This window comes from Cryptomeria japonica, unplaced genomic scaffold (assembly GCF_030272615.1).
Source record: "Cryptomeria japonica unplaced genomic scaffold, Sugi_1.0 HiC_scaffold_68, whole genome shotgun sequence".
NCBI classification, from domain to species: domain Eukaryota; kingdom Viridiplantae; phylum Streptophyta; class Pinopsida; order Cupressales; family Cupressaceae; genus Cryptomeria; species Cryptomeria japonica.
In genome coordinates, this window is record NW_026728890.1 from 196,874 (window position 1) to 207,109 (window position 10,236).

General features: G+C 63.1%; 2 non-coding genes across 2 annotated transcripts; both read right to left on the reverse strand.

Annotated features, from left to right (window-relative positions):
* Window positions 1-3,135: 3,135 nt before the first annotated feature.
* On the reverse strand, window positions 3,136-3,254 carry LOC131863744 (5S ribosomal RNA). The gene has a single exon (XR_009362639.1). It is a non-coding gene; the product is annotated as a 5S ribosomal RNA (ribosomal RNA).
* Window positions 3,255-8,707: 5,453 nt separating this feature from the next.
* Window positions 8,708-8,826, reverse strand: LOC131863745 (5S ribosomal RNA). Its single transcript, XR_009362640.1, has one exon. It is a non-coding gene; the product is annotated as a 5S ribosomal RNA (ribosomal RNA).
* Between the last annotated feature and the right edge of the window lie 1,410 nt (window positions 8,827-10,236).

Below are 10,236 nucleotides of genomic sequence, written 5' to 3' on the forward strand. Positions count from 1 at the left end.
CCGGGAGTGCTTCGAAGTGTGCTCCAAGGTGCTGCGTGCACGTTGTCGGAGCCCGGTTTGCCCCGGGTGCGCACCTCGCGTGCACCTTCGTCGGGGTGGGCACCTTGGCTGGGTTTGCCCCGGCTGCGCTCCGAAGCGGGGTTATTGGAGCGCCGCCTCTTTTTTTGTCGGAGCGTTTGGTGGGGTTTCTCGCATTGGCTCTTCCGAGGCCCGGTTGCCACCCTGGCGCGCACGAAGTCGGAAGTAGGGTTAATTGCCCGGGTGCGCACCTTTGCCAGGGTGGGCACCTTACCTGGGCTGCGCACCAGGGCGGGCTCAAGATGGCACGCGCGTTCCGTTTTTTTCACTATCTTTCAAAACGGAAATTTTAAAATCTCCTTTTTTTTTTGCCTTTTCTGGAAATTAGTGAAGGCAGCGCATCAAAGGTGCGCACCTCGCTGCCCACCTTGGTGTGCTCTGAGGTGCGCACCCGGGAGCGCTACGAAGTGTGCTCCAAGGTGCGGCGTGCACGTTGTCGGAGCCCGGTTTGCCCCGGGTGCGCACCTCGCCTGCACCTTGGCCGGGGTGGGCACCTTGGCTGGGTTTGCCCAGGGTGCGCTCCGAAGCGGGGTTACTGGAGCGCCCCCTCTTTTTTTGTCAGAGCGTTTGGTGGGGTTTCTCGCATTGGCTCTTCCCAGGCCCGGTTGTTGGGTGCGCTCCCACCCTGGCGCGCGCGAAGTTGGAAGTTGGGTTAATTGCCCGGGCGCGCACCTTCGCCAGGGTGGGCACCTTGGTGCGCACACCTTGGCTGGGCTGCGCACCAGGGCGGGCTCAAGATGGCACCAGCATTCCCTTTTTCTCACTATCTTTCAAAACGGAAATTTTAAAATCTCGTTTTTTTTTTGCCTTTTATGGAAATTAGTGAAGGCATCGCATCAAAGGTGCGCACCTCGCTGCCCACCTTGGTGTGCTCCGAGGTGCCCACCACGGTGCGCAACGCCGGTGCGAACCCGGGAGCGCCCCGATGTGTGCTCCAAGGTGCGGCGTGCACGAAGTCGGACCCCGGTTTGCCCCCGGGTGCGCACCTCGCGTGCACCTTGGTGCGCACACCTTGGCTGGGTTGCGCGGCCTGGTGGGCACCATGGTGCGCACCAAGGAGCGCTCCGAAGTGTGCTCCAAGGTGCGGCGTGCACGAAGTCGGAGCCCGGTTTGCCCCGGGTACGCACCTCGCGTGCACCTTCGCCGGGGTGGGCACCTCGGCTGGGTTGCGCGCCCTGGTGCGCACCAAGGAGCGCTCCGAAGTGTGCTCCAAGGTGCGGCGTGCACGAAGTCGGAGCCCGGTTTGCCCCGGGTGCGCACCTTCGCCGCGGTGCGCACCATGGCGTGCACGAAGTCGGAGCCCGGTTTGCCCCGGGTGCGCACCTCGCGTGCACCTTCGGCGGGGTTGCGCGCCCTGGTGGGCACCATGGTGCGCACCAAGGAGCGCTCCGAAGTGTGCTCCAAGGTGCGGCGTGCACGAAGTCGGAGCCCGGTTTGCCCCGGGTGCGCACCTCGCGTGCACCTTCGGCGGGGTTGCGCGCCCTGGTGGGCACCATGGTGCGCACCAAGGAGCGCTCCGAAGTGTGCTCCAAGGTGCGGCGTGCACGAAGTCGGAGCCCGGTTTGCCCCGGGTGCGCACCTCGCGTGCACCTTCGCCGCGGTGGGCACCATGGCGTGCACGAAGTCGGAGCCCCGGTTTGCCCCGGGTGCGCACCTCGCGTGCACCTTCGCCGGGGTGGGCACCTCGGCTGGGTTGCGCGCCCTGGTGCGCACCAAGGAGCGCTCCGAAGTGTGCTCCAAGGTGCGGCGTGCACGAAGTCGGAGCCCGGTTTGCCCCGGGTGCGCACCTCGCGTGCACCTTCGCCAGGGTGGGCACCTCGGTGCGCACACCTTCTCAATGTTTTCTTGCCTTTTCTGGAAATTGGTGAAGGCAGCGCATCAAAGGTGCGCACCTCGGTGTGCTCCGAGGTGCGAACCCGAGAGCGCTCCGAGGTGCCCACGAAGTCGAAAGTCGGGTTAATTGCATTGTTTTCCCCGGGTGCGCTCCGAGGTGCGCAACATCGGCGCGCACCAAGGAGGGCTCCGAAGTGTGCTCCAAGGTGCGCACGATGGCGTGCACCTCTGGTGCGCACGATTCGGAGCTCGGTTTGACCGGGGTGCGCACACCTTGGCTGGGTTGCGCACCTTTTGTGCGCTCCAAGGTGCGCACGAAGTCGGAGCTCGGTTTGCCCCGGGTGCGCACCTTCGCCAGGGTGCGCACCTTGATGCGCACCGCCTTGGCTGGGCTGCGCACCTTGGTGGGCGCCATGGTGCGCACCTTTCGTGCGCTCCAAGGTGCGCACGAAGTCGGAGCTCGGTTTTGCCCCGGGTGCGCACCTTGGTGGGCGCCATGGTGCACTCCGAGGTGCCCAAGATTGGTGCGCACCAAGGAGCGCTCCGAAGTGCGCTCCAAGGTGCGCGCGAAGTCGAAAGTTGGGTTAATTGTCCGGTTTGCCTCGGGTGCGCACCTTGCGTGCACCTTCGCCAGGGTGGGCGCCTTGGTGCGCACACCTTGGCTGGGCTGCGCACACCTTGGCACCCCGCGTTTCCTTCATTTTAAATTTTTTTTTTTTACAATCTCTCAAGTGGGAAATTCTATAATCTCAACTTTTTTTGCCTTTTCAGGAAACTTTTGAATGGAGCGCATCATTGGTGCGCTCCGAAGTGTGCTCCAAAGCTCTCTCCAGCTGCGTGCACCTGCCCCGGCCGCGCACCCGGCCCCGCCCAGCTTCGCTCACTCTGTCCCGGGCGTCTGGTGCGGAACCTTAGAGTAAGAAACATCACCGTGCACCTTGGCCAACGTGCGCGACTCGACCGAGCGCGCACTGGCCGAGGTGCACACCGATTTCACCTGGGTGCGCGCGCAGCACCTCGGGCGCACCGGGGTGCGCGCACAACGCCCGGGTTGCACCGTGGCCTGTGTGCTCGGGGCGCCTCGGGTGCGCGCTCGGTGCCCTCGCCCCCGCGCGAGCGGTAGTGCGGGCAGCGCACCCCCGGCCCGGCCCGGCCCCGACGAGAACGCAAACGGGCAAAAGGTTTATTCAAATAGCATTGCGACGCCCGGCGAAAAACTAAAAAAGGGTGCAACACCGGGACTTCCCGGGAGGTCACCCATCCCAGTACTACTCCGGCCCAAGCGCGCTTAACTGCGGAGTTCTGATGGGATCCGGTGCACTAACGCTGGTATGATCGCACCCGTTATGAGCTTGTCGCAGTGTGTACTTAGCAAACCGCGACCCACGTGCGAATCCACCCCGGCCACCCACCCCCGTCGAGGTGCACACCCTCCCTCGCGAAGTGCGCCCCGTTCGCCAAGTGTGAGCCCTGCCCGGGTGCGCGCACCTTGCTAGGGCGTCGGGTGTGCACCCGGCCCGGCCTACGTGCGTGCACCTGGAGGGGGCGTCGTGTGCGTGCAGTGTCCCGTCTGCAACGCGGTGCCCACACACCACCTCGGGCGCAACGACCTGCGCTCACATGTGGGCCGAGTGCACCTTGGTGCATGTTCGGGGCGCCTCGGGTGCACGCTCGATCTTGCCCCGGTGCACCAAGGCGCTCGGTTTGCCCCGGGTGCGCACTTGGTGCAAGGTGGGCACCCAAAATAGGGATCAAGCACCAAAACACAAGTTTCGGGATGCAAAATGGGACCCAAGGACCACAAATGCGTTCCAAGACCCATGATGGGTCCACGAGAACAAAAATGTGTTCCGAGACTTAATAAACAAATATTGGGTTTTAGGAGAAGAAACATGCTCTGATGCCCAAAACGAGAATCGACCCCGAAAAGGCCACAGGCCAAAAGTGGGATGCGAGACAAAAAAAAATGGGACCCGAGGACCAAAATTGGGTTCCCAGGTCGAAGACAGGGCAACCGGACAAGAAACGACCTCTAAGGCTCGAAATGAGTCCCGACGACTAAAACTTGACAAGAAGCACCCATCAGGCACCCAACTCGACACCCATGGGATGCCGACCCACCCGGGCTTCCACCTAGCACACCTTGGCACCCACCCACCCTCGCACCCAACCTCGCACCCAACTTAGCACCTTTGAACCCACATTGGCACTCACCCTGACCCTGGCACCTTGGAACCCACATTGGCACTCACCTTGACCCTGGCACCCACCTTTGCACTCACCTTGGGACCCACCCTGGCTCCCACCTCGGCACCCACCCAGACACCCACCTTGGTTCCTTGGCACCCACCTTGGATCCTTGGCACCCACCCCGACACCCACCTTGGCACGCAACTTGGCTACTTGCCACCCACCTTGGCTCCTTGACGCCCACCCCGACAACCACCCCGTGACCTACCCTGGCTAGGGTTGGTGCACACCCACCCTGGTGCCCACCTTGGCACCCACCCTATGACCCACCTTGGCACGCACCTTAGTACCCACCCCGTTACCCACCCTAGGACCCACCCCGTGACCCACCTTGGCCAGGGTGGGTGCCTTGGTGCGCACAACTTGCCTGGGCTGCACACCAGGGCGGGCTCAAGATGGCACCCGCGTTCCGTTTTTTTCACTATCTTTCAAAACGGAAATTTTAAAATCTCATTTTTTTCTTTTTTTTGCCTTTTCTGGAAATTAGTGAAGGCAGCGCATCAAAGGTGCGCAATGCTGGTGCGAACCCGGGAGCGCTCCGATGTGTGCTCCAAGGTGCGGCGTGCACGAAGTCCGAGCCCGGTTTGCCCCGGGTGCGCACCTCGCGTGCACCTTCGCCGGGGTGAGCACCTTGGCTGGGTTGCGCGCCCTGGTGCGTACCAAGGAGCGCTCTGAAGTGTGCTCCAAGGTGCGGCGTGCACGAAGTCGGAGCCCGGTTTGCCCCGGGTGTGCACCTCGGGTGCGCACCTCGCGTGCACCTTCGCTGCGGTGGGCACCTTGGCTGGGTTGCGCGCCTTGGTGGGCACCATGCAGTGCACGAAGTCGGAGCCCGGTTTGCCCCGGGCGCGCACCTCCGCCAGGGTGGGCACCTTGGTGCGCACAACTTGCCTGGGCTGCGCATCAGGAAGGGCTCAAGATGGCACCCGCGTTCCGTTTTTTTCACTATCTTTCAGAACGGAAATTTTAAAATATCGTTTTTTTTTGCCTTTTCTGGAAATTAGTGAAGGCAGCGCATCAAAGGTGCGCAACGCTGGTGCGAACCTGGGAGCGCTCCGATGTGTGCTCCAAGGTGCGGCGTGCACGAAGTCGGAGCCCGGTTTGCCTCGGGTGCGCCCTGGTGGGCACCATGGTGCGCACCAAGGAGCGCTCCGAAGTGTGCTCCAAGGTGCGGCCTGCACGAAGTCGGAGCCCGGTTTGCCCCGGGTGTGCACCTCGGGTGGGCACCTTGGTGCGCATGCCTTGCCTGGGCTGCGCACCAGGGCGGGCTCAAGATGGCACCCGCGTTCCTTTTTTTTCACTATCTTTCAAAACGGAAATTTTAAAATCTCATTTTTTTTTGCCTTTTTCTGGAAATTAGTGAAGGCAGCGCATCAAAGGTGCGCACCTCGCTGCCCACCACGGTGCGCAACGCCGGTGGGCACCCGGGAGTGCTTCGAAGTGTGCTCCAAGGTGCTGCGTGCACGTTGTCGGAGCCCGGTTTGCCCCGGGTGCGCACCTCGCGTGCACCTTCGTCGGGGTGGGCACCTTGGCTGGGTTTGCCCCGGCTGCGCTCCGAAGCGGGGTTATTGGAGCGCCGCCTCTTTTTTTGTCGGAGCGTTTGGTGGGGTTTCTCGCATTGGCTCTTCCGAGGCCCGGTTGCCACCCTGGCGCGCACGAAGTCGGAAGTAGGGTTAATTGCCCGGGTGCGCACCTTTGCCAGGGTGGGCACCTTACCTGGGCTGCGCACCAGGGCGGGCTCAAGATGGCACGCGCGTTCCGTTTTTTTCACTATCTTTCAAAACGGAAATTTTAAAATCTCCTTTTTTTTTTGCCTTTTCTGGAAATTAGTGAAGGCAGCGCATCAAAGGTGCGCACCTCGCTGCCCACCTTGGTGTGCTCTGAGGTGCGCACCCGGGAGCGCTACGAAGTGTGCTCCAAGGTGCGGCGTGCACGTTGTCGGAGCCCGGTTTGCCCCGGGTGCGCACCTCGCCTGCACCTTGGCCGGGGTGGGCACCTTGGCTGGGTTTGCCCAGGGTGCGCTCCGAAGCGGGGTTACTGGAGCGCCCCCTCTTTTTTTGTCAGAGCGTTTGGTGGGGTTTCTCGCATTGGCTCTTCCCAGGCCCGGTTGTTGGGTGCGCTCCCACCCTGGCGCGCGCGAAGTTGGAAGTTGGGTTAATTGCCCGGGCGCGCACCTTCGCCAGGGTGGGCACCTTGGTGCGCACACCTTGGCTGGGCTGCGCACCAGGGCGGGCTCAAGATGGCACCAGCATTCCCTTTTTCTCACTATCTTTCAAAACGGAAATTTTAAAATCTCGTTTTTTTTTTGCCTTTTATGGAAATTAGTGAAGGCATCGCATCAAAGGTGCGCACCTCGCTGCCCACCTTGGTGTGCTCCGAGGTGCCCACCACGGTGCGCAACGCCGGTGCGAACCCGGGAGCGCCCCGATGTGTGCTCCAAGGTGCGGCGTGCACGAAGTCGGACCCCGGTTTGCCCCGGGTGCGCACCTCGCGTGCACCTTGGTGCGCACACCTTGGCTGGGTTGCGCGGCCTGGTGGGCACCATGGTGCGCACCAAGGAGCGCTCCGAAGTGTGCTCCAAGGTGCGGCGTGCACGAAGTCGGAGCCCGGTTTGCCCCGGGTACGCACCTCGCGTGCACCTTCGCCGGGGTGGGCACCTCGGCTGGGTTGCGCGCCCTGGTGCGCACCAAGGAGCGCTCCGAAGTGTGCTCCAAGGTGCGGCGTGCACGAAGTCGGAGCCCGGTTTGCCCCGGGTGCGCACCTTCGCCGCGGTGCGCACCATGGCGTGCACGAAGTCGGAGCCCGGTTTGCCCCGGGTGCGCACCTCGCGTGCACCTTCGGCGGGGTTGCGCGCCCTGGTGGGCACCATGGTGCGCACCAAGGAGCGCTCCGAAGTGTGCTCCAAGGTGCGGCGTGCACGAAGTCGGAGCCCGGTTTGCCCCGGGTGCGCACCTCGCGTGCACCTTCGGCGGGGTTGCGCGCCCTGGTGGGCACCATGGTGCGCACCAAGGAGCGCTCCGAAGTGTGCTCCAAGGTGCGGCGTGCACGAAGTCGGAGCCCGGTTTGCCCCGGGTGCGCACCTCGCGTGCACCTTCGCCGCGGTGGGCACCATGGCGTGCACGAAGTCGGAGCCCGGTTTGCCCCGGGTGCGCACCTCGCGTGCACCTTCGCCGGGGTGGGCACCTCGGCTGGGTTGCGCGCCCTGGTGCGCACCAAGGAGCGCTCCGAAGTGTGCTCCAAGGTGCGGCGTGCACGAAGTCGGAGCCCGGTTTGCCCCGGGTGCGCACCTCGCGTGCACCTTCGCCAGGGTGGGCACCTCGGTGCGCACACCTTCTCAATGTTTTCTTGCCTTTTCTGGAAATTGGTGAAGGCAGCGCATCAAAGGTGCGCACCTCGGTGTGCTCCGAGGTGCGAACCCGAGAGCGCTCCGAGGTGCCCACGAAGTCGAAAGTCGGGTTAATTGCATTGTTTTCCCCGGGTGCGCTCCGAGGTGCGCAACATCGGCGCGCACCAAGGAGGGCTCCGAAGTGTGCTCCAAGGTGCGCACGATGGCGTGCACCTCTGGTGCGCACGATTCGGAGCTCGGTTTGACCGGGGTGCGCACACCTTGGCTGGGTTGCGCACCTTTTGTGCGCTCCAAGGTGCGCACGAAGTCGGAGCTCGGTTTGCCCCGGGTGCGCACCTTCGCCAGGGTGCGCACCTTGATGCGCACGCCTTGGCTGGGCTGCGCACCTTGGTGGGCGCCATGGTGCGCACCTTTCGTGCGCTCCAAGGTGCGCACGAAGTCGGAGCTCGGTTTGCCCCGGGTGCGCACCTTGGTGGGCGCCATGGTGCACTCCGAGGTGCCCAAGATTGGTGCGCACCAAGGAGCGCTCCGAAGTGCGCTCCAAGGTGCGCGCGAAGTCGAAAGTTGGGTTAATTGTCCGGTTTGCCTCGGGTGCGCACCTTGCGTGCACCTTCGCCAGGGTGGGCGCCTTGGTGCGCACACCTTGGCTGGGCTGCGCACACCTTGGCACCCGCGTTTCCTTCATTTTAAATTTTTTTTTTTTACAATCTCTCAAGTGGGAAATTCTATAATCTCAACTTTTTTTGCCTTTTCAGGAAACTTTTGAATGGAGCGCATCATTGGTGCGCTCCGAAGTGTGCTCCAAAGCTCTCTCCAGCTGCGTGCACCTGCCCCGGCCGCGCACCCGGCCCCGCCCAGCTTCGCTCACCTGTCCCGGGCGTCTGGTGCGGAACCTTAGAGTAAGAAACATCACCGTGCACCTTGGCCAACGTGCGCGACTCGACCGAGCGCGCACTGGCCGAGGTGCACACCGATTTCACCTGGGTGCGCGCGCAGCACCTCGGGCGCACCGGGGTGCGCGCACAACGCCCGGGTTGCACCGTGGCCTGTGTGCTCGGGGCGCCTCGGGTGCGCGCTCGGTGTCGCCCCCGCGCGCGCGGTAGTGCGGGCAGCGCACCCCGGCCCGGCCCGGCCCCGACGAGAACGCAAACGGGCAAAAGGTTTATTCAAATAGCATTGCGACGCCCGGCGAAAAACTAAAAAAGGGTGCAACACCGGGACTTCCCGGGAGGTCACCCATCCCAGTACTACTCCGGCCCAAGCGCGCTTAACTGCGGAGTTCTGATGGGATCCGGTGCACTAACGCTGGTATGATCGCACCCGTTATGAGCTTGTCGCAGTGTGTACTTAGCAAACCGCGACCCACGTGCGAATCCACCCCGGCCACCCACCCCCGTCGAGGTGCACACCCTCCCTCGCGAAGTGCGCCCCGTTCGCCAAGTGTGAGCCCTGCCCGGGTGCGCGCACCTTGCTAGGGCGTCGGGTGTGCACCCGGCCCGGCCTACGTGCGTGCACCTGGAGGGGGCGTCGTGTGCGTGCAGTGTCCCGTCTGCAACGCGGTGCCCACACACCACCTCGGGCGCAACGACCTGCGCTCACATGTGGGCCGAGTGCACCTTGGTGCATGTTCGGGGCGCCTCGGGTGCACGCTCGATCTTGCCCCGGTGCACCAAGGCGCTCGATTTGCCCCGGGTGCGCACTTGGTGCAAGGTGGGCACCCAAAATAGGGATCAAGCACCAAAACACAAGTTTCGGGATGCAAAATGGGACCCAAGGACCACAAATGCGTTCCAAGACCCATGATGGGTCCACGAGAACAAAAATGTGTTCCGAGACTTAATAAACAAATATTGGGTTTTAGGAGAAGAAACATGCTCTGATGCCCAAAACGAGAATCGACCCCGAAAAGGCCACAGGCCAAAAGTGGGATGCGAGACAAAAAAAAATGGGACCCGAGGACCAAAATTGGGTTCCCAGGTCGAAGACAGGGCAACCGGACAAGAAACGACCTCTAAGGCTCGAAATGAGTCCCGACGACTAAAACTTGACAAGAAGCACCCATCAGGCACCCAACTCGACACCCATGGGATGCCGACCCACCCGGGCTTCCACCTAGCACACCTTGGCACCCACCCACCCTCGCACCCAACCTCGCACCCAACTTAGCACCTTTGAACCCACATTGGCACTCACCCTGACCCTGGCACCTTGGAACCCACATTGGCACTCACCTTGACCCTGGCACCCACCTTTGCACTCACCTTGGGACCCACCCTGGCTCCCACCTCGGCACCCACCCAGACACCCACCTTGGTTCCTTGGCACCCACCTTGGATCCTTGGCACCCACCCCGACACCCACCTTGGCACGCAACTTGGCTACTTGCCACCCACCTTGGCTCCTTGACGCCCACCCCGACAACCACCCCGTGACCTACCCTGGCTAGGGTTGGTGCACACCCACCCTGGTGCCCACCTTGGCACCCACCCTATGACCCACCTTGGCACGCACCTTAGTACCCACCCCGTTACCCACCCTAGGACCCACCCCGTGACCCACCTTGGCCAGGGTGGGTGCACCCACCCTGGTGCCCACCTTGGCACCCACCCATCCTAGCACCCAGCCTGTGACCGGGCTTGGAACCCAACCTTGCACCCGCACCCGTCTTGGCCAGTGTGGGTGCGCACCCATCCTGGCACCCACGTTGTGACACACCCTTTAACCCACGCACC